This window comes from Hetaerina americana, unplaced genomic scaffold, assembly GCF_022747635.1.
Source record: "Hetaerina americana unplaced genomic scaffold, ioHetAmer1.1.p SCAF_10, whole genome shotgun sequence".
NCBI lineage: Eukaryota > Metazoa > Arthropoda > Insecta > Odonata > Calopterygidae > Hetaerina > Hetaerina americana.
Window position 1 is genome coordinate 52,281,888 of NW_027286070.1, and position 24,903 is coordinate 52,306,790.

General features: G+C 41.3%; 1 protein-coding gene across 1 annotated transcript in view; it reads right to left on the reverse strand.

Annotated features, from left to right (window-relative positions):
* The window catches only part of Dg (Dystroglycan), a 316,602-nt gene that overhangs the window by 99,528 nt on the left and 192,171 nt on the right, over nucleotides 1-24,903 (reverse strand). Inside the window, exon 3 of the mRNA XM_071598970.1 lies at nucleotides 22,866-22,968. The gene's annotated coding sequence lies outside the window, so the exon portion shown is untranslated. The remainder of the gene's footprint in view (nucleotides 1-22,865; nucleotides 22,969-24,903) is intronic.

Below are 24,903 nucleotides of genomic sequence, written 5' to 3' on the forward strand. Positions count from 1 at the left end.
TTTCTATTGCTCTGAGGAATCTAATGAAGCCTCATGGTATAATCGAAATTATTACCATTATCTTTTATGCAAAAATCGCACATTATCCATAAATTCTTCTTTATTTACCGATCGAAGGCCCAAAAACACATTTCCCCTCAACATTATCTTTCACAGACACACGATAAACAAATACGGTATCGTTTCGCTATTATTAGAGTTGATTTAATTTTAGGTAAACTCAGCCCACTGGAAATCAAAAATGCGTAAACGGAATTTTCAACCAAATAAGGCCACTCGAGGTTGAAACGCTTTCATCGAAACCAATCCTAAGCTAATTACCTAATATTACATGATACACAAAAATATCTTTTTTTTCTCCTTCTCTGTTACGCGAGATATATTTTTCGAGATGAGCATGAAACGTCCAAATATATTTGATGTGGGTTTTGCGATTTCTCCCATATCATGATTACAAAAAAATATAAATTCGACTGTGAGTTAAACCCGAGATGATACCCTTAAAAATTCCCTTTTTAAATTGATTGAGGACATGGGGTCGGAATGGAGGGGCAGCGCTACCATCCGGACTTATAATTGGATTGGCCTCTTGTGGCAAGCTGGTTTTCTTCCGCTTCGGACGTTTTTAAAAGCGACCACTGGGGCGGAGGGACGAGGGATAAAATCCCACCGATAACGGACGCCTTTCAAAATGCCCTGGACCGCTGCTTAACACTGCGGTGCCATTGCCATACCAGCGTCTTCATTCCTGATTTATAGCGCACACGTCGATGAACCCGACTTCGCTCGGGTGTGATTTATTATACGTTCAACATTTCGTTTTTGATAACCCTAAATTTTCCTATTTTCATTGAATTTTTCCCACTTCGATAAGCGAACGGTGTAGAATGCAAAATAAGGTGCGTGCTTGATGTTGGGAGTGAGTATCTTGGGGAGTGCTTCCTCCTGCCTTCCGCGGAATCGGTGGATTTCTGGCGCGGTGCAAATTTCTCGGAATCGTTGCGCCCGAGAGTCCGTTAAACGTGGATCGTGGAAATGATACGTGAAAATCGATAAATGACTTCAATGTGAACTTGCGAAAGTTTTGTCGCGTTATTCGAAATAAATATTTCGAGGCGTGGCCCAAAAACGAAATTAAAACACACCTCAAAATGTAGCGGGCACTTTCAAACTCTACCACATCACAGGCTCTACTTCGTGGGACATTAACATCTTGTTCGGCATCCCTCCCCCATCTCCTATTGTGTAAATATCCGACTGAATATATCACCTTGTATCTCATGCTGTCGTAAAAATTGTCGACTACGTCGTGCCAATGAATTTATTAGGAACGTTACGATTGTGCTTCTTTTTCGGAGTATTTTAATTTGATCCTGCGTCTAAATGGAGTATTTATTCTCTTTCCATCCATTAGGTTTTCATCGGAGTTATCGGAAAAAAATCGACTGACGTTGAGTGGTGCCTGTTCGTACGCCTGAATAATTCCAAGCTTGTCATCGTCGGCGCTTGCCACGTTTCCGTGAGTGGCAGAAACTCCTCCCTGGAATTGAATTTTAGATGATGCCAACATCTGCACAATATCATGCATGCTGCAAAAGGGGGTTTTAGAAAGGGGCACTGGAACAGCAAGCTTTAAAAAGAAAGGGGCAAGAAGTCTAATAAAGCTTTAACACACTTCTGTTTCCCCATATCTTTTGTGGCGAACGGAATCGTTCGAAGAAAAAACAAATCCTTGGATTCGGCACCGCATCGGGACTTTCAATGCCGGGCATTAACTTAAAGAAGCAGCATTTTCTATTCAACAAGTTTATTTGAAAATAAATATAATCAACACAACGGTTGACACACTTAAGCCGCCATCGAATGCAATGATAGTGAGGCAAGCGAAGCTTGTACCTCACCATCACAACCATTTTGCCTTATGACGGCTTCGCAGCCGATACGGGTCGTTTTAATGTATTTGTTTAAATTAAACCTGCAGCAGGAACACAAAGCCGCCTTCATTTCAGATTGTAAATATTCCACTAAGTAATATATTTTTCGGTTATAAGCCCCAAACCAAATTCCACGACACAAATTCTTGTGATATACTTAATTCCAACACTAAACTTTCGCTCATCTTGAGGGCCTTCATCTATTGGCAACTTACTAAAGCCATCTACATCGACACGACACCAGACGCTATTGGTTCAAAACTCGAATACTAGAGTCGATCTCAATGAGGAAAAATGGACGTCGATGGAGCCCTGGATGAGATACTGAGGTCGCGACCTGACCTCGAAATAATCCTCACCCGATGCGAAAAACTCGTGAGGAATGCGCTTCTGGGAGATGGGGGAGTGAGTGTATGGGCGGGAGGAGGGAAGATGGGGGAGGATGGGGTCGGATGTACTGGCGGCAGCGCAATTTGCTCTCTCCGAGGGCAATGTTATCGGCTCAGCCGACCCTGGGTTCCGGTGGAAATCGAGGCGTAAAACCCAAGCCGGGAGAGATAATTCAAAAGAATCCTGTTTTTATATCGCCGTCCACTTAACTGGAAAGAAATATTCCTCGGGTCCGCTTTCTGGTCGAGATATTTCACTTCGGTCGAAACTTTAATGTATGAATTAAAACAATACAGACGTGGGGAGAGGTGGAAGGAGAGTGGGGAGCGAGAGAGAGGGGGAGATAGAGATGAGGAGCGCCCGAGGGAGAGGCGCGCGGCTGATGGCTTACGGGGAGACGTGGGGGAAAAAAGGCAGAAAGCACAAGACGAAAAAAGGAGGAAAGAGTGACGGGGGAAGACGCGGGCGGGGAGGGACGACGAAGCAGGGAAACCGCGGCGGGGAGGCGGCTCAAAACGGGAGTGACTCATTCCGTGAGCTGAGCGATGGCCTCCGGCACCGTGGCCACCGTCCGCTGCCAAGTGATTAATATTTATACCGTTTTCCATTAAGTTTTTCCTCACGTCCAAGCAAAACCAAGTAAGGTGGGCCATACCTCGATGGATCGTCGACTGGGTATGAATTCCGGCCTAAGGATCACTGCGCACACCAGAAACAGGCACAGAATGGAACACTCATTTCGAAAGAATTTGCTTAAGACTTGTATTGAATGACTCGCACATGTGAAATTGCATTGATATCGCAGAGATTTCAAGGAAGAATCACAAATAATTTTCCTCCTCAATTTACATGCAAAATTACAAAATTTAAAAAAAATCTAAATTTATAAGTGCGTTAAAATTTCCACTACGCCCTTATTTCATTGCCCGTTTATATTTGCGTGGCATTGTCGTCCTTTCTCAATTACGTTACCAGGCATTTAATTTTACACGAATCCGTACAATGCTTGCTTCTAGTTGGTAGTTACAAGGAATTTGAAGAGAAATGCAAGAACCTGCATAAAACATTTTCTCGTACAACTTCTCGTACGATTTACACACAGGTCCACGTGCGTGCAATTATTTGACTGGAGTCGCATGGAAACTTGGCTCGTGCGACACGGGTTCATTGAGGAGGAGGCATCCCTACACAATAATATGCAGCTCCCCTTTAAAGACTTCAGAATATCATGGCTGCTATTTTAACACCCCCTGATATTGAGACAGGGGCGGACCCAACGAGGGGGGCATGGAGGTCATAGTCCCTCTTCTGGAATATTTTTGGCTATAATAAAATTCAAAACAAACATTTTTTTATGTACCCGAAACTAATTGGGAAGGCCTGTTGTCTCTCGAGCATAAAATTATCCCCCGCAAGGTGCGTTACGGTCTCTAAATTAGTACGACACGTTTTTAAATTTAGCTTAACATTGAATTTTCTTTGAAGGAATAATAATGGTTATGAAATCATTGCTGCCCGTTTTTGAAGAATATCCTCAAACTCCCATTAAAGGTTTTCGGGATCAGCTACAGCCTTGGGAATGCTTGGTGGGTATCTCGAAAAATTACAGTTACTATAATGAACCAGTGCAAACTTGCCAACATGAAACAAGCACAGCTTCCTTCAAATCCAAGGTTATTAGGTTAAAATAAATGAATTTCCGGCTCAACGCGGCTAACTAAATAAACAGGGACAAATATCAAATTAAAAAAGGCGAATAGAAGTTTATAAAATACTTTGGAGCACGTCCTTGCATGACTCCAAAATCCAAATTAGAGGGCACAAAGAGTGACGAAGGAAATTTGAGAAGGTTGTGGGATCCTTAAGTAAGTAATGGAAGGGAGATCGTCGGCCAAGCGAGGCAGAGGGAGAAAGAGAATAAGAATTCAGGACGACATAAAGCTGGGTAGGATTTATGATGGGTTGAAAATATTTTCTCTTGGTATTGGGCCCAAATTACCGAGAATAACGCGAATTAAATTTACAAAGGGATTGCTTCCAACCGAGCTTTGAAATGGTACACGTCACTCTAACGACAATGAAGAATAAACGAAATTATAAGTTACCAAAAAACTGACTCCTGAATCGCAAGTTTAGTAACTTAGCGGTGTCCTTTAAGAGACTTCACCAGTTCTTCATCTTCCACCAAGATTTGCAAACCAAAATTTTAAAAAACTGCTATTTTTATGCATGCTCTAAGGACAGGTTCATTCGCTTCTGGAGTTAATTATCACGTGATCTCCATATTAATTAACATTCAAATAACGGGAGAGTGGTCTTATCAAAATCGTATGACTTAACAGAAATTTCAAGCAAGATATCCCAGATGGAGGTCACCTGGAATTTCATTACCTTTCGTGTGGTCCTGGTTTAACTGTAATGATTTTTTGTTTGTAATTTAATTGTAAAAGACTTAAATGTCAAATGAAATCCTTGATTGCGACAGCGTATAATATTCTCTCTTGGCAAATACCACAACATCCCCAGTGGTGACATTACGGCATTGTGCTACTCTCTTTCAATTCTATGATCTATCGAATTTCTATAACATTTCTGAAAAATTTCGACGAGGGATATGCAAGCAACCACGAAAAATACACACAACAGTGATGAACTACTTTAATTTGAATATCAATCTTAAAAAATGAGATACTCTCTACGTATATATTACTCAATTGGGAACGTTAAGCTGGCATATCAGCTAGGATTTAAAAATTCAAATTCCCAAAATTAAAGCCATCCCTCATTCCACCTGGCATCTCCTAGGGCGTCGACCCACGCTCTTCCCCCTAGGCACCGAACAGTTCCGCTAAGTTTTGCAGCGATCGGCTTAAGACGTTGAGGCAGAAAATTCCCGATCCGTGTACCCAGAGCGCAAGAGAGCGCATTCGAACGGTTTTTCGCGATCAATGCGTCCCAATGTTCATTCGGCGACAAGTCTCTCGAAAACTCGCGCCAATTCGTGGAAACCGCTTCCACAAATGCTCCCGAAAGAGTGCCAGTCTCGCACACAATGCGGGGGAGGAGAATACGTGGGGAAAGGGACCGTTCAATCGCTGAGGTGGAGGGGAGGGGGCAGAGGGGACGGTGATTGTCTCCTCCGAGACGTGCGGTCCCCGACGCCCACTGGAGGGAAAGCTCTGAAGAGGGAAAACCACCCTGAGAATGGCTTGCTTTGTCACTAATCCCCGGCTGAGAGCAGGAACGGAAATTTCGCAAGTGCTAATCCTCCGAATCCACGCATTCATCATTATGGCCATTAATGCCACGGGCTCCCGCGGTCGTCTACCCCAGGCCCCTCTAGTTGTGACCGACCAGAAAAGACCCCCGTTGGATCAACAGTAGTGCATCGAACAGGGAGACTTATATTGATTTATTCCGTCAAGCCAATTTCCTCAGCATAATGGACAGTCTTAGTTTCCCTTCAACCGCCTTAAACACAAGCATTTACATCACGCCCCGCTAGGAATTCACCAGATCACGTGGAAAATAAAATGTGCGAAGCCAAAAAACCAATAGTTAACTTCTTACTCAAAGTATTTAAGAATCAGGCAAGAATTATCTTGACGGATTGCTGAAGTCGTTGAGGATCTAGGATAAAATAGGAAGAAAATAAGAATAAAGCACAGGTGTTAGGTAATGCATTAAGAGAAAGCTTATCTATTTATGCACCTCCAATTTCCTATTTTTACGTGCCCAAGAAAAAACACGAGGGGTCAATTTCTATTGGTTTGATTATCGTTTATTTCAATTTATTCGGATGTCTAAATTTACCAGGATGATTTGGAGTTTTACAAATACATTCGGAATCATTAGAAAATAGAAATTCCTTGGCATTCCTAAAAATAAATTTCAAATATGTGCTATAAGGAACCCGGTACAAAGAACCATCCATTGCGGAAGTTGTCAGTGTACATCGTTCATCATCCTCACGAAGCAAAAAACTGAACAGTCGTCAGTAGGGTATCGAAATGCGAATTTTTTCGCACATTTTTAGAGGGCTTTCTATAAAAGGGAGAGAAAGAGAACGTGCCTAAAATGACAGCAACCACTAGAAAGTGAGACGAGCAGACGATGTAAATTCACCCCAATCAGAAGTTTGCCAGGGAAATGACAAGCTATTAAGGAATGGAGGCAGAGAAAATCAACGCATTAGTACGCTTTCCTCTACAATGAAATAAAGACAAGGAAACTTTTTCAATTTCCGATCCGAAGTGCGATGAACTGAGCATGAAATATTCTCCAGATGTTACCCAAGGTTCTTTTTTCAAAAGCTCGGAGTTCAGGGATTTTAAGTGATACTTTTTCCTTTTCCCTCACCCCTTAAACACCTTGCCTCTCTCCCTCACCCCTTGCCCTTTCCGCCTAGTGCTTTCATCCCCTGCCAAACACCTGTTTGGTGGATTGCGGGGTATTTATGTAGATGAATATGATAGGGGCGTGAGCAAGTAAATATAGGGACTAAAAGTATTATCCTATGAGGACGAATCTTTGAGTATGAACTCGACATTTGAGGGCTCGATCTCAGGTCTTAGCCGTAAGAAACCTTTTAAGCATATCAAACGAAGTGGCCCGATGAAAAAATGACCTGCAGCGAGTTTGCATATACATGACGTTAAAACATCCTCATTATCAATTTTTATGGAAAAATAAACAGCGCAAAAAATGAGACTATTTCAGTGCGAACATGCCAGGTGAAATACAATGGTAAATGCACGCATAAATAACGCATGCATAAAATTGCACGAATATGGATTTTATATTTCATGAAGTAGAATGACCCCGATAAATATTTTACAGCCATCAGGAGCCTGTTACACAAAGGCATACATCGATTAAAAAGTGCTGTAAAAACAGTTCAAACGTAATGTAAGACTGACACTCCCATCGAGTGTAATGTATATAAAGTGCTGCGTCACTTCTTATCATCAGCAGACTCCGTATGTTCGATAGCAAGTGTCTGGGATGCTGACTGATTGCTTAGAGAACGGGCCCCAGGTATAAAATCAACTTAAATGAGGAGCGTAGCTCGGCTGGGAAACTTGGTCACTGAGGCACTGTGACAATCTTAGATTAGATGAGGAGGGATAGGATGTGAAGTGTGAAGTGGGCGGAAAGAGAAAAGTGCAAGATAAGGTGCCCAGCCAGAAAAAAATGTTACTTTTGCGAAGAGTATCGCACATAAATAATATAATTCATTATTTAATAAAGACTTAACTATGTGTGCTATTTTGTAAGGTAATTTGGCATAAATATTGACTCAAAAACTTCAAAAGTCGGTGTAGGTTGTCCATTCGCTGGATTTTCTCCCCATTTGAAACTCCAAAAGAGAAGAATAGGTTTGGGTGCTGGAGTACGTGTATACCTGTTTACACTCAGGTACGCTACATTAAACGAGCGATTGCAGTCTGTCTCACGAACGAGAGACTCTAAGCCTGGGTATTACTCATTGTGAGTGAGTAACGATCTCCAAGGATCCCAATATCCTACGGGATAGCGAAACTGGATACCCAAACATGAAATCCAGATCTGAAAACGGATCGATCCGATTCACGAATGCCAGACCCTGGTGATACCCGGATAGTTTATACCGCCATCGAATGCTGGAAATGGACGGGTGAATGGGGTCCTTCATGCGAAGCGACGGCTTGGCATTCCCACGCAGAGGTGGATCTCGGAGAACAATCTTGGGGCAACTCCGAAGTGCATATATATATATATATATATATATATATATATATATATATATATATATATATATATATATTTATTTATTTATTTATTTATAATCTACCGGTTAAGGTAGGTTTTTGGATGGACAAAATTACTAATTCAACAATTTGTGGCCCCTAGCAAAACACAACATCCCAGTCTACATCAGGTCCCTCTTCATCTCTGAGTACTTTCTTCCTCCCTTCATCCCGTCCAACATCCCTATCCTGTTCCTTCCCTTTCCTCGTTTGCCTAACATTCTCCCCTCTATTTTTAAGGTTTCGCTGGCCCGACAGCCTTCGTCAGTCCTATTGACTATTAAAGCCGACCGACGAAGCGTTTCAATTTCTGTGCGTCGTTTATACCTCTTTGTTTTGTTTCTATAATACATAAAAACTGGTCTTTCTTTCTTTAGAGATGTTTTCTGTGGCAATAGCCACCCACATAAATAATATCATTTTTCGATAGCTTGGAAATTTAAGCAAATGGTGATATATTTTTCAATGCGCTACTATTTTGCTCTCTGTGGGCTGTACTGGAAACTAGTGCTAGTGAAAAACTATTCCTTCATTCTGTCTTTCGATAGCTATTATTAATGTCTCTTATGTTCCAGCTATTTTTTAACAACCAATCATTAATAAAAATTACCACGGAAATTTATTATTTATAGGACCATCCGCAAAATACCTTTCTAAATTAGAAAGTATAGTTTATATGGTCTCTACATGTTGGTACCGGTACATATATCTAGGAATATTGCCCAAGGAAAGTAGGATTATTTCTTATTATTCGTAATAGTGATTAGATACCAATCCCGGGGATCTTAATGTGGAAAGTGGCGCCTAGTTTTCTTTCCATGCGTAAGATTGCCGATGTTACAATTCAAGCGTTTGAATTATTATAACGTAAATGGTAATTTTTACTTCGTGCTTAGACGTACTTTCAGCTTCGGACTTTTGCCGTACTTATCTAATCACACAACATCGTCTGCATCTGAACTTTTCCGAATTTAGGCATTAGTATAATTTTAACAGGGATGGGTACTGTTACTTAGGCATAGAAAATTGCCCAACTTTTTTTAATGAGGTAGGCTGGTTCCTAGTTTTCTCGTCCTAGGTACCAAGGCTAGCCACAGTGTATTAAAAATCGCGGACAGCGTTGGTACACTTAAATAAAGAGTTTTCAGTGCGGTGAATCATGGGTATCATGAAAGGACTGGGTCGCGACAGAAAATTTAGTGGGCTTGATAGAACATTTTATGTTACCTAAGAATCTACTCATTGGAGAAAAAATACACATTTATTACGAATTATTTATAAAACTAAATAAGAAAAGATGACTATCGTTTGCACCTTAAGCAAAACGATATTAGCCAACACCCTTAACATATGTGAAATGAAATAAAAAGAAATCTAAATGATTTTCTAGACAACAATTTTCCAACCTAAGGATTTATTAAAAGAAAAGCAAAAAACTCAAATCATTTTACGTATAATTTCAATTCCGAAGATATTTTGCACAAAAACGAATGAAAATTTTGAATATGACACATATTTCAAATCGGATTAAGGATACAATTTCCTTTATATTTCACCATTAAACGTACAAGCGGCAATTTTTCCATCAAAAACGCCTACAAATCTCAAAAGCTTCCTTGATTACCATTTTCCCTCCCGTTCTTGCTCTTCTTAAATTTTTTCTCCCCATTGAGGGTAAAGGAGACGACATAGAAATAGTTGTGCGATCTAGATAATCTTCTATAAGTTACTCACTAAATCACTCAGGAATGGCCATTATCACGTTTCAAAGACCGCGACGCAACTTCGCGGGCATCGCCGGTGAGGGGTGGGACGAAGGTACTAATGGCAGCGATTAAAACTTGAGAAGGCGAGGGCGTTTAATGTCCGCCGTCGCCTGGAAGATATATGACGGTCACCGCGCGATCTCAGTTAAAGCTGCGAAGCGGGAGGCCGTCCGCGGGAGGGAATGGAGGGGGAGTTGGGGGAACCCAGGGGCTGGAACGGGGCGCCCGATTGGACTGACTCGCGGGGTGAGACGTCGCGTGTAAACAAAGCCCGCCACGGACGCTTTCGGAACGATTTTTCCCGAACTGCGTGAGCGCCACGGAAGGTTCTTAAGCGGTGGCATCCGGGCAGTAAGCTTGCTTGACTCTCCCCCTGTTGGGAGGGTAGTCGGCGCAGGGAACTGAGGAGAGGGGGTTCAGTCGACTGGCAGGACAATGGTACCGAGGGGAGGCGGAAGAGAGGGAGACGTAAGGGCGGGTGGGGGTACGGGAGACGAGGGAGGAAAGTGTGTGGAGAGGAGGGCTCTGTGGGCTATGTGAAGGATGACGTCTTTCGCGTTCAACCTCCCCACCAGGTAAGTTTCTAGCTATCCAGCCACCTTTCTTATCGCTCCCCTCTCCGCTGAATGGCAGTGCCGTTGGAAACTTGTCCTGCGTTACTATAGCATCGAAGTGGGGTGGTGCGAAATTACGGCAAGGTGATAAATAATTTAAGATGAAATTCAGGCGGACACAAACCACGTTATCACTTGGCATCATTCAACATCATAAAGATCTGCCTATTATTCGGGTCTATTCCGGGCAATTTCCAAAAACTATAACGCATAATATGGAACGCGCGAACTTCCTCCAGCTTCAAGTAGTTTGTTAACATTTGCTTACTTCTTCAGCTCCTTACATTTCTGCCTCCGTGACATTCAGAAAAGCCCGCCTTCGTTCCTCCTCCCTATTAACCGAACAGTCCGCCTTCTAAAACGACCTTCAACACCACACTACTGCTTCTCAATATTCCCTTCACCCACTTTTCCTGCTTTCGCCGGATTCCTCCGGCAAAATCCTCCATTCTTCCACCATTTTTACAACCATCCTTAGTCTTTCGCCACCGTCAAACTTATTTTCTCCATTCTGCGAACTCACAGATAAAAAGTCTTAATTTTACGCTCATCAAGTTGTCTCAAAGATAGGGTTTCGGGGCCATACAGCGAGCGCTACCCTCCATATCCAAGTCTTCACTAATATCTTATTTGCATATTTACTGATTGTGCCAGTGGCCAATTCTCTGCCCTTTGCAAACGTTTCTTTCGGTAATGAAATTCACCAAATGTCCTATTTTACCACAGTCATTTCCTTCCAAAAAGGCCGAATACGCTTTTACTTGCCCCACTTTATTCTCTCTAAATACAGTGTTCAACTCATCCTTCCCATTTCCATTGGGTCAATTTATTTCGATTTTTAATAGTTTCATTACCTAATCAAACAATATTACTATATATCCATAGCTGAAAACCGTACGATGACAATACGATATTATTTCATCGATTTCTCCAGTAATTCCGTACCATTACCGTCCCAACATCCTTTTCCTACAAACTGTGAAAATTCAAGATTGGGGTAACACATCATTTCGTCCAAATTTTCATTGGATCTCTTTTCCAACATCGAAATTCAGAAAAGGCAAGCGTCTAACGCAAGGTCCTATCACTGGAACTGGTTTTCTCCATACCTTCAGGGTGGTACGTAGGCCTCTAACCCAGTATGAAAAATCTGGAATACACCGGAACCCTTTGAATTACACCCCCTCTAGCACACAAACATGCAATATTCAGTTTATGTAACTAATATTCAAATTAATGAGGACGTCACGGAACTCATTACCGCGTTTATTTAGTGCGCGCCTCGAACGTTAGTATTTTTTATTTCTGAGATGGAGGCACGGAATTACGGCACAAAATCACGCCACGATATTTTTTTGCCGCCAGTAAGGCTTATTAAGGTATTTCTAAGAAGATAACGAAATTTATGTATGATTATTTTTGGCGGGATGGAAATTTAAAAAAAATCTTAATATACCTTAATGCCCTCCTGCTTTACAACACGAATGACTGTCCTAAATCCTGCTCATCGTATTTATTAAGCTGGAATGCAAGGCTTTCAAAGCATAAACATTTTTTTTTAACTTCACAAACCATAAAATTGATCGAAAATTGATAATAATTATAGCTAAACAAAAATTCTGTCATTAAGTAACAACAAACAACAATTAGCAACAAATATTCTGCCGCTGCGAGGGATATGTAACCGATAGACATATCGTGTTTATAATTGAGGGAAATATGACTAACAAGACGTCCTGGTAGTCCAGCAAGCAAAGAAAGCAGGGGTCGATTCAGGATGACGCCTCTGGACAACCTCGGTTGTATTCAAGCTGCATAATTTTTCGGAAATTGGATCTTCCTGGGAAACCACAGGTGGTACAGAGAAAGTAACTGCCTACACCACCCAGATGTGTGAATTTCACCCACCGAATAGAGCTTAGTACTAGGTGATCCCTACCCTCACATATCAAATAAACCTTTGGATAATCTTGGTTACTATCGTAGAGTATTTATAATTGGTAACGATAATTTGAAATCAGACCGAAATTGTGTGCGTAAGCCGTTATACAGTAAATCTTAAGCCAATGGTGTCGATTCTTCACCGCGAGGTATATTTCACCGCATCGATGAGAACATGAAGCGAGGGTTACGTAGAGCTTGTCGCAATGAACCCGACTTTGATGAAAGAACACCATTCCTTTCGCAATACTCGGAAATCTTTTCCTTTCTTCTCTCTTCCCGTCCGAACAAATTTCGGGATGAACATTTCGGCCCAACCAATTCGTTCCCATCGGGCCCTACGATGCTTCTCCACCCGACCCTGTCCGTCGCCAACGCAACCAGGTGAGGGTGGGAGGCGACAGAGAGAGTTAAGGGGGGGGGGGCACGTCTGCCTGAGCGAGAGGACAGCACGCACAACCCCTCTTCCTTTCCACCATGAGAAAGAGAAAAATAAAAATCCCTGCGTCGTCGCAATGGAGCACCCGAGACATGGAACGCCTCGGGGGAGTGGGAAGGAGTCAGGGGAAGCGGGAGAAAAGGATCCCGTCGCCCCACAAAAGCCCGCGTCCGCTGCCTACCGCAACCCCGGCCTCGGCAGATACGGCCGCCGGAGCATGCACGTATTCCCCCCCGCCGGGAAAAAAATAAAGCCCTCCTCACACTCACACCCATCCTCCACCCGCCCGCCCACCCACTCGGTCACTCTTCACGGTAAGGTAAGGGGGAGAGAACGACTCAACACCCCCCCCTACTTCCTCCATTTCTCTCTCCCGCCCGCACCGAAAGCTTCCCCCTCGACAGGGTCCACAGGGTGGGTCGGTCAAGTGACGGGACTCGCCAAAAGAAGAAAAGACGATGAAAGCCTGCCCCGACTCCAGCGGACGCACGCACCCGACACCCTATAGCACACCATCACCGCGACCTGCCCTTCCCTCCCTTCGCTATCGGCTACTTTCCTCCCGCCTCCGTCACATACGGCGCCCACATTATCCGCCCCACTTCCCCCGCCCCGCCTCGACCATCCCACGGGCAGAACCGCCCTCCTTCGGACCACGAACACACCCCGACCCACGGAGCGCAGGTGTGCCTGGAAGAGTGGGCGACGACGGGCTGAAACGTGTCCGGCGGCCGACCGGGTTGATGGGAGGAAGAGTAATTAGCTTTTTAAAGGCGATCCGACGGTGGCGAACGCCGACTGTTATTTTTTTCCCCACGAGGTTCCTAGGACGAGGCGAACCACGCTGTACCCATTGCTATACCCCAAAAATGAAATGATCACTGCCACCAGGAAGGGACTGACCGAAGAGAGAGATCGGGGAGCCTGAGGTACTAATTTGGTTAACATGGTTCTCGGTTTCCGTCCAAGTTGCAGCCAGACCAGTAAGAATACCGTATCGCTCGGATTGTTGAGGGAGTTTGCCATTGCCATAACTCAAAATTCGATCCCGGGAGCTTCCGGTAAATAGTCGAACGCTCTGCACACTGTGCTACAACAACGGCCCAAAATTAACCATATAAGAATCATGAAAATTGTGTTAAAAAAATTCCACGATTCAAGGCTTTAAAAACTAAATATTTATTGAAATATCGACGACTTGTATTAGCAGAATTTAGTTTCACCATCACAAAACATTTTACATATACTGGACGAAGAAAGGACGTTGGTAGGGGAAATTCGAAGGCAGAAATACTGGGTGGAGTAAGTAGGAAGATCGTGAGATTTTGAAGGTCATTATAGAAGGGAGAATGTTAAGTAAGTAGGGTTGAGTAAGGAAGGAAGAGGAAAGACTTTTCAGAGATAAGGCGAGAAATCAAGTTAAAAGTTAACGGAACAGAAGAAGGAAATAATGTAAGGCAAACAATAGAAAGTTTTCGTGATACGTAGAAGAAAATAGGCCTCAGGGACCGTTTAAAACTTGCCTTTAAGTGGTAGAATAACTTGAATAATGAATGATACAAGAGCTAAGTATTAAAAAAATAAAAGAACTCGAAGCAATAACCATATAAAACGAGAAATAATTCAAACAACAGCTTAGCGAATTCATCTCAATTCTCGAGATACGGTACATAACTATGCTTGGTTATGAAAAATATAGCAACAATATTATCTACAGAAACTCATCGTGATAAATCCAAAGATTTGACTCCTCGTGTTTCACTTCAACGTATTGGCAGTTCATGTCTACGGGGAAATTCAAGAAACCGGATGCCCACCCCTATCGTGTTCCACGATAATTGCAAACGCTCTTGAAGGGCGTAAGGAATTTCTAAGCGATTAATAGACTGATTTCCCGGATCTAACTTTGAATCAGTTGTCGATTTTTTACGAGGAACTCGAATTGTTGAAGAATTCTCTAAAACGAAATTATACATTTACTATATGTTCGACTGGGTATATTATTTAACTGGGCACAGAAAATCACAAGGATTTACCAGTATTTTTGCTCTCAAGGATGTGCGGACAGCTGATGCGAGAAAGGTTCTTCCCGACTGATTTAACGCAGGATTGGAGCAGGATTAAAAATGTATGTTTTGAATATATCGCTCACCTTATGTATGCATTCCTTTCCTGCCCCTGATTCAAATTATATTCTCAATCCCTTAAGGTATCCAAAGACAGAGGTGAGGAATGATAATTAAAATCGAAAATCCAACAATTAGGTAAATGATCGAATTCCTAATAAAAATCCGAAGGATGAATATTTAGCGGACATGAAACTATCCACTGAAAACCAGAGTAATCTTGAAAAATATAACAAAAAAATACATCAATTTAAATCGCAGGCGGTAAAATGGAGAATAACTAATATCATATCCATTTCATTAATATCAGAGGGCCTTTGTAAAAATATACTCAATCAAAATACTTCTCACCATAAGCGCTTTTTCGCAATGTCACCCATTATAGAAATTTCGATTCTAATGCTTGGGGCATTTTACTTTCGATGAATTCAGTCCCTAGGGGGACTGTCGGCGGGAAAGCGCAGACTTATGAACTATATTTCAAGCTCCCGAGGGGATCCAAAAATATTAATCGAGTTATTAATCCTCAGTAAAAATAATCTTCCAGGTCCAACACCTTGAGAATGCATTCACGTAAAATTCTCTAATACACTACAACCCAGTTCAAGCATGCAAGAGGTTGCGAATTCTCAATTACTTCCTACACTTCGAAGATACGACTTGTGCATTTTAGAGAGATCCACGTCGTTCGGTCAGAATGTTACATTTCTCGCCATGGTAAGAGCCGTCATGTCCCGTAATTTTAACACGGTACGCCATGTTCATGATTAGCGTGAACGCGAACTTCCAACTTCAACTCCCTGTTTCATATACATAAAGGCATGGGGGCGTTTACGACAGTAAAATGGCGTCGACCGCGAACTTCAATCGTCAATCATCAACTGAATAGTTCAACCGGCCCCTACTCGACACGTCTTTTTAAGTTTACGGCTGACTCCAGGACGTGGGCACCCCGTCCCGCGATTATCGCTTGCCACTTGTCAACCTTGCATGTTGCTGTCACCTGGATAAGCATTACATGCAGGGCGTCATGCCTTTGATCTACCAAGATAATTATTCTTTTAAGATCATGGGCATGGATGGCAAAATGATTCATCTGTCACGTTTCTCGCACAGGGTTGTGAAACTTACAATCAACCAAGAGAGGCATTCAAATCGACTTAATTGCATAGTCAAACTGGAGGGAGTTTTCTTGGCCGCAATATAGCTTGTCACCAATCGCGACCATACTAAATAATGAAATATTTTCATAATGAATTTTGTTTTTTCAAAATTTATTATTGTTCAAAATGATACATACAATCTTATGAAAATATGCATATATCTACACTACAACGCTAGCATTCGCAACGAAGAGTGGCAGGAGGTATTAGGTCACCAGCCATACTAAACTTACTGCAAAACTTCCACAACCACATGGCACCGCGTGATCCACCGAAAGGGCACGTGGGAAAGGGGGGCGACCGGACATCCTGCACGCAACATCTCGTATGCGGACTATTTGCGGCGAAATTAATTCCACGCCAAGGACCAACTCACATATATGTACAAATAAAAAATAATACACTACACTTTCGCAGTAACATAAAAAACTACCAGGTACTAATTTTCCCAAAAATAACCACCTGTAGATGCATCGGAGCACGTTAAGCAGATTTGGAGTTCTTAACCAATTTTTGTTAATCCCTCGCGAGGGATTTATTCCAGTTGTGACCTCGTAATATTCGCATTAATAGTCAGTGTGTTGTTTCAACCAATGACTTCACTCATCAGTAATTTTTGAGTTAACCGTGTGATAAATGCTTAACGTATGGAGAAAAAGCGATGGAAGGAGTTATAATTTAAATACCATAGAACTGGAGAATACAAAATTAGAGCAGGCGTCACAATATCCACAAATTGGGCATTATCCTGGCGGAAAATGGGCGTCGAAGATAAATAGATATGCTATGTTTTAAGAAGTGTTTACAAACAGGGGCCGCCTGATGACGCGTTAACCACAAAAACAACGAAACATTAATAAAGAATTTAATATGCATCGTCGTGCTCCGAAACCCAACCTTTGAGGCAAGAAGATGAGCAGTGCAGATTTAAGAGACTTTTTTAGGCGTGGGTTCGGAGAGGAAGCAAGTTACATATGGAGGAAGACAAAAGAAGAAATTTCACATCAAGTGAAGCAAAAGAGGAAGATTCATTTTGGTGAATGAGCAAGAAGAATGGGAGGCGGGGGTATTGAGAGGCATTGGTACCAATGTTCAAAGTCGTGATATGGAAATTAATTCGTGATGCTAGGATATCGGGGGAAAATATGAGACTATCATCTCTGAAAATAGTATAACTGATTCAGGGTGTGAAAGTGGAAAGGAAATAAAAAATAATGTGGGAAAAACTGTTTCCGAAGGGGGCATGCCCATGCGAAACACAAGGTTCGTCAGGGATCGCGCAAATCCTTCCTTTAATATGCAATCGATGATGATAATCGTGCACCAACATGATGGGTAGCAAAAATGATAATGGCCAGAGAAATGGCCTTTTTGACTTCGTTCGTTCTGCCCGATCAACGAGGGCTGTACGATATTCATCTACCATCACCAGCCATCTATTTTTTAAGACATTTCAAGGAGGCGACGACGAATCTACGATGCGATAATTTTCGAGTGATTCGATTAATATCGATGATATCATCCAAGTACCATATGTTATATCTAACGTCCATCTTGCTCTCGTATCTCGACCATCGTCCGTGCAGTAAATCGAAAATATCGCATTAATCCCATAGAGACAATATTATTAATATCGTCGATAATTATCAACACTCGATACATCATCACTCCTTTACAATTATCCATATCGAGTTAGTCAATATTAAAAAATGTATGCATTTAGTTTCAGACTGCACAGTCACTATAGCGTACGTCATCGGCATACCCCTTTTCCATGCCTGAGGCAGAAGGAAACACGAGAAGAGTCCGTGCGTTGTTTTTCCATAAGAGATTAACGAGTGACGGACCGTGAGCGTCAGTTTCCTCTACGCCACAATTGCGTTCACGCAGCCTGCGGAAGAGATCTGCGTCCTAATTGGCTGCGCAGTCTGCAGCGACTCTTAAACATATGTAGGATAAGCGGACGGATCACAGACGTCTCCAGAGTCCTGGCGCTACCGAGGAACTACACGCAAGCGCGGTGAGGTCGCAGAGAAGTAGCGCGGGGACGCATGCCGTCAGGATAGAAAACGGTGAGCGGCGGTAGTGCACGCCGCTGTGACAATGCGAGGAGAAAATCGAATTCGCGGTTGATCGTAACCATCCCCCGGTGCTGAGAGAGCACGAATGCGCACGCAACGTGAGCAATATTCCGCGCACGTCTCCCCCCGTCACCGGTAGACGTGCGCGTCCGCCCCATCCCCTCTGAGGACGACGGTCCACCTCGGGAGGCGGCGGACCATCTTGGGACCGAAGAGTCCGCCGATTTGGGAGCGGGGAGACACTTACACCCCCCGCTTCGCCACCGACCCCAGAGCAGAAACCACCGACCGGTGCCAGGGTCCACATTCCCACCGTACTCCACCCCCCGCGGATTCCTCACATTCAGCGGCCCGAAAGCTCTTCTGCCTACTCGAGACGGGAGGAGAATTGGACAGACATATAAGGCATTCTCTGCCGCTTTGAGGGCATTTTTCTCTTGCTTGCAATATCACGGATGTGGAATGCGAGTATGAAAAGAGGTCTGCATTCTTGCGTCAATACTCCATTCCACCAGGCATGATTTTTCAAAACACTTCGACTAAAATAGTCATCTCCTCCCTTTCAATAAATCTAACTCCTATGTTACTTTCATATTATGTTAATAACTTTTACATATGCCCAATGGCCTTTGATGCTACCTTCGATTTGGGAACATCAATTTGATATTACCCATATATGGATGCTGAAAAGAGTATAACGGCAATTAATGATATCGCGTTGAAGGTACTTACAGGTATAAACAATCACGTTGATACTACTTACTGGTATAAATAATCACGACCTTTTTACCTACTTCACAACCCTGGAAAATAACAATTTTACAATTATTCAGAAGTTGCAAAAATAGCGGTGCCCAACTGTAGCATTAACATTTAATTATGGAGTGTGGATTTAAGTATATGGGTCCATCTGGTCGGTACGGTCTTTTCTGGTTTTACACTAAATGTGACTCATTCAGAAAATTTATGAAAATTCTAATTAATCTTCAAGAATCCTTAGCTCTGAGAACTCTGAATTCCAGATATTTGCAAAAAGAATTAATTTTATGCTCTAATTTCGTTACATTCAGAAGTTTCTGGCGACATGGTGTAGAATTTTAGCATGTTAGTAATCTGAATAAAAACAACAGCTATTTTCCACTATTTAAAATGTACTTCAATATGACATAGGTTTAAATGTACATGCATCATCATAAGGCGATCAAAAGTTGACGTATCCACCCTCGTACATTTAAAACCTATATCGTATTAAATTAAATTTTAAATAGTGGAATTTGGAATTAAATTAATTTAGATTGCTATAAAAGTTTTAAATTTAATAGAAAATAATATACGGATTCATATGATTTTTTTTAACCGGTCAGTTCCGCTCATACCAAATAAATGGGGCCTACAATAGAGTTGAAACTGCTGAAGTCGTGGCAGATAAAAGTATTTTCCTCAACCACAACCCTGTACGTACAAAATATAATCAAATGTTTCCGGTTTGTTTACCTGTCACTCCTAATATCTTCGTCAAATCTCAGAACCCGAAAAATATTAGGAAAGGGGGATGAAAATTGCATTCGAGATTTAAATTTCTTGTCGATCCTCTGCAAATATAGTTTCGGAATTTTCAAAATACATACTGGTGAAACGTTCGGTGAGGCAAGGTGAACTTGACAACAGGCACGTGGATACGTCGCGTTGCGGTGACGTCGACAAAGGACAAGATAAACACAAATGTACGATATTCGAATTCTTGACACGTGCCATTAATTAATAAGATTACGAGTTTTAAAAGATATACATATTAGGCAGTAACTGATAATGACAATCGGTCTATATATTTACGCGACGCTACTTCAGAAATTAAATATCCTGAAGTTCGCGACGAAAACTTTCCGGGCCGAATTCGGGGTTAAAACGATCGCGGCTCTCCCTGACGTACGCTTGGTTAACACGGCACTAACATTTCACGACCAAATAACTAACTTCACTGATGTCCATGAAATCGCCACACACTAGCCTCTTACGACTGTTTGCCGGCCAATAAACAATTAAAAGATAATTTAAAATATGCATAAGCACATTTCCGTACGTAACTGTATCAGTAACAACACCCTTTTCGACAACGAAATTTTTTCTTCTCTCACGGCGTCTGCGTGTGCCATTCTGATATGCTACTCAAAACTTCCTACCAGCATTGTTTCCCAAGGGGCGAACCACCAGGGCTGAAGCAATATTCATGCCCGAGTCAGGAATCGAACCCGCGACCTTCGGGCCTACAGGCGTTAACAATCGGAATAACTGGTCATGACTAGTCTAAAATTTAAATCAATCCCCTTAAATGGATATTGCAATCGGTGGCGTGATGATAAATCCTCAACTGGAAAGAAAAGGAAGCAGAAAAAAACTTGGAAAAGACATCAACCATCTACGCTGGCGATACGTTATTGTATATTCTCCGCTCATATTTTCTCGAAAAGGGTGCTTAATATTCTGAAATCTCAACACCAAAATTCCTTTTTCACTCCATGATCTAATTCAACCTTAAATATATATTCAACCCATCCAATACGTCTTAACCTAAACGATGACATATCGTTGTATCCTGATTTCGGTACAAGCTGAGCAATGATCCGCCTACAACAAAGGCGTAGCAAAAATATCCTTAGAAGTGTTGACAATGAAAGAAAGAGCAAAAACCCTGACAGGGGAAACAAAATAATTCCAAATTATCACCATTACTAAGTGGACACGCAATAAGATAATGGTTTGTAAAAGACCTAAATGGAAGGATTAATGGAAGTGGAGAACATGCAGAAGGGCAAACGAAATTCAGAATAAATCTAACCGAGATCACATGATTATGGCTCACTCGAAGGCCAGAGAGGCATTGGGGGAAGGGTAAAAGAGAAATTGGAAGACAAAATTAGAATACTCAAATATTGTTGGTCATTCATTACTGACACATTGAAAACCGAAATAATTTACTCTGAATTCTAAGACAACGCCTAATGCTGGCACAAAATTTGCCCAACATTTTACGCATGGCAAGAGAGACTTAACATTGCAAATCCCACTTCCGAAACAACCCTTAACGCAAACAATTCAGGATTATGAAGCGGGAATTGATATGATATACCAGATATCTACTAGAAAGGAGACACAACTCGGATCAGCCAAAAATAACGCATTTAGGCCATCTTGTAGTCAACTGAGATATGGGCAATGTCCATATCACAAGGTTTTTCAACCGGGGTTTCTCGTAAACTGAAGGTACTACGAGAGGTTGCCTAGGGTTCCACGAAAAATAGTGACCAATGGTTTAATCATATGTAAATGCATATATGAGTATATTTTTTTTTACTTCATAGTAACGTAATTTCACTCGACAGGCATGAATATATTCCTGGAATATACCTACCTAATACTACCTATTGTTTCCTTCATTGACTTTATTTTATAAAAGTCGATGAATAACATTAATAATGACATACTATAATCATTTTTATGTAAGGGATCCTTTAGACATAAATATTATTTCAAGGCTTGCGCTAGGGATCAACGGTTGAGAGATACTACACTGGGTATTCCTTGATTCTAGTCCGGCCGCAACCCACTTGTCACAAAATTCGTTGATTTAACGAAATACATCACGGCTATTTACAACGCCTACGCTTATAATGAACGAAGAAGATATATTTACGAATAACAATGCCTGTAAAATAACGCTATTTCATAAAACTTTGAAGATGTACAAGAACAAAAATGGTGCTTTGGATTACGGCGAAACCTTGGGAAATTTGTTTCAAATGTTACCTAACGCAAATGCAATGAACGATTTTCTAGATTCCGTACCGTCGTCACCAGATCTCCATACGCCGAAAAGATGGACTAAGATGAGCGGTGACCATAAACTTGGTGTAGTGGGGCACACATTTATTTCCAGAGTATCAATCAAGAGTTCAATTAAGCTTTCAGCGGGACTTTCGCGAAAATATTTTCCTACTGTTCGTGAATTCGCCAAATATAAAATCTTAATAAATGTGCACACTGGCGCTTGCTAAGGCAGATATGACTTTCTATTCTAAAACTGAGATCATGAATGCTTACAAGATTTTAGGTTTACCAATTGGTTTACATAAAGAGCTATTTGTGTGACGAATTGAATAGCTAGCTCCCTGCTCGTAATATATGTAGTACTAATGATCAGGGTCATAAAGTCATGAGTTAAATTTGAAATAGTGCTAAGATATTCACTGGGTAGGCATGAACTAACGATCAAATGTATTGATGAAATAGGTATACCAAGTGGGATAGAAAATATTCCTTCACATAGTTTTTACTTACTATCAATAGTATTCGGTTTCTCAGTTTGATTTTTTCAAATCTCCGACGTTTGACGTCCTATGTTGGACGAAAGGAGCTTAGTTTTGAATTGCGTGAGTACCTTTTGGATCGATAACGAGCATAAAAACATTGCGTTATAAACAGAAATAGGAAGTTTGAGACAGGACATTATTTACTTTGGTTCACCATTTTCATTGCATGCGAGTCCACTTCACGAACTTTCAGTGTTGGTGAACTCCCAAGCAAAAATATATCTAACACTTTTCAAGATAAAAAATTTGACTCACATGAAACGAAACCAGTGACAGCAGAAGCACCAGGGTTGAGTGAGAAACTGCAGACGGAAACCAGATGCGGCAGTGGCCTCCCTCTACTTAGAACATGGACAGCCTGGAAAATGAAGAAATAAATTTTCTGTTAAACAAACACGCAATGATTAGAAAGCTCACATTTCGTTGTAAAAATAAGCATACATCAATTTCAAATTCGAATTTTAGTCGAGTTCTATTTCGACACCATTTACATAATACCCCGCCTGTCACCGAAAAAGCGTAAAGCAAGGGAGAGACTAGACAGAAGTCATGATGAAAAATTCTTAGTTACTGAATTTTTTTAATTTGCTGGAGTTTCCTACACAAAATGTCAGAGAAAATATAGATCCTTCGAAAGTCGATCTATCTTAACATATCTTAAATGTACGAATTGCCTAAACAGTGGAAAGCTTCTAAAATTCTTTCAGCATCGCAAGTAATCCATTACGAGGGCAAGTAGCTGAATCTAGCATTGAGTCTTCGTATTTTGATAAACGTCCTATCTAATGATTAAATATATTTTGATGATTTGCGTGACGGTTAGCGAACTTTCAAAGAAATTCCTCACGAATCTGAAGAATTCTATCCGTTCGTTAATTTTTAAGCCAACATTTAAATTGATCCACACAAAAATGGTAACGGCAGTTTCTTCATGAAATTTTCTTAATTTTCTCTTTCTCCCTCAAGATCTAAGTTTTAAAAATAAAACGCAAAGACCAAAATACCTCGTGGAAGAGGCTTAAGCTAACGCTTCTGGTGGTGCGGGAAAATGTTGCCACTTACGGCAAAATAATCTCAAAAAAAGCAGAATTAAGGATGACAGAGAACGCCTCCTGTTATAAGACATAACTACTTACGGCAAATAATTGTACTCTTCCAGACATAACGTAGCATTCATTAAAACCTGAACATTGGATTTCAATTTTCTCCGGCTGTGAGACATGGCAGATGGGAGCAGGGGAGGAAAAAAAGAATCAGAACCGATGGAAATTTGATGCTACACAAAAGAATGATGCATTCACAATGAGTACACAGAATAGCACAGGAAGAAACATATCGAAGAAAGGGCAAGGAAAGAGGTATTACAGAGAGAAGACTCTTAGAAGAATAAGAGGGAAACTAATTGGACACATCCTGAGGCGAGATAGATTATTGAAGATTATAATTGAAAGAAACACAGTGGGGAAGAAATTACAGGGTAAGGATACATTATAGAAATCAGGTGACGGAAGACGTCAGCGCAACGAAGGTTAAAGCAATAAAAAGACCGGCAGGTAGCAAGATAGCTTGAAGGCACGATGGAAATCAATCCTCGGGATTGATAACCCGAGATGACTTCGTGGGAAGCGGCAGAACTGAAATATTCATGAAATACTCTCTTAATTGGATTCAGTACAGAGTAGGACACGATTAATTGGAGAAAAGGAATTTTCAATGAGATAATTATTGTCGGGGAACTTGATCCGAGGGATAAAAAATAAATTTGAGCACATATTAAATGATTTAAACTGTTCCTAAGCCTACCTATTGGAGGTAAGTTGCCTGAATAAAAATTGCAATTTTTCACATATTTTATTCGCCACAGACTGCGGTTTCAACGTCATCCTCAAGGCAATGTATTTTTAACATTCTCAAGGTAACAGATTACTCGAGAGAAAAAAATTCTTTCCCATTCTGCCTTGCGAGGATTTATAAGATATTTGTACATAGTGAAATGAAGGCTAAAGACGTGAAAGGGTAACGAGGCGTTTTTCTATCAAATCATCAAATTCAATTTTTTTTAGAATTCTCTAAATAATTTAAAAGTATTTAGATTTGCTCAATTCATTGTAAAACTCTGTGGACACATGAATGTTATCCATATTAAATGCATATTACAGAGTAACATAATTCAAGATTCAATTTATCAAAAAAATGTTATCGGCTTAAATAGAGGAAGTCTAATACATTAGTTTTAAATATCGTTTCAGTGATTTTTGAGGATTATTTGCACATTGTTCCCTCTCATCTATTT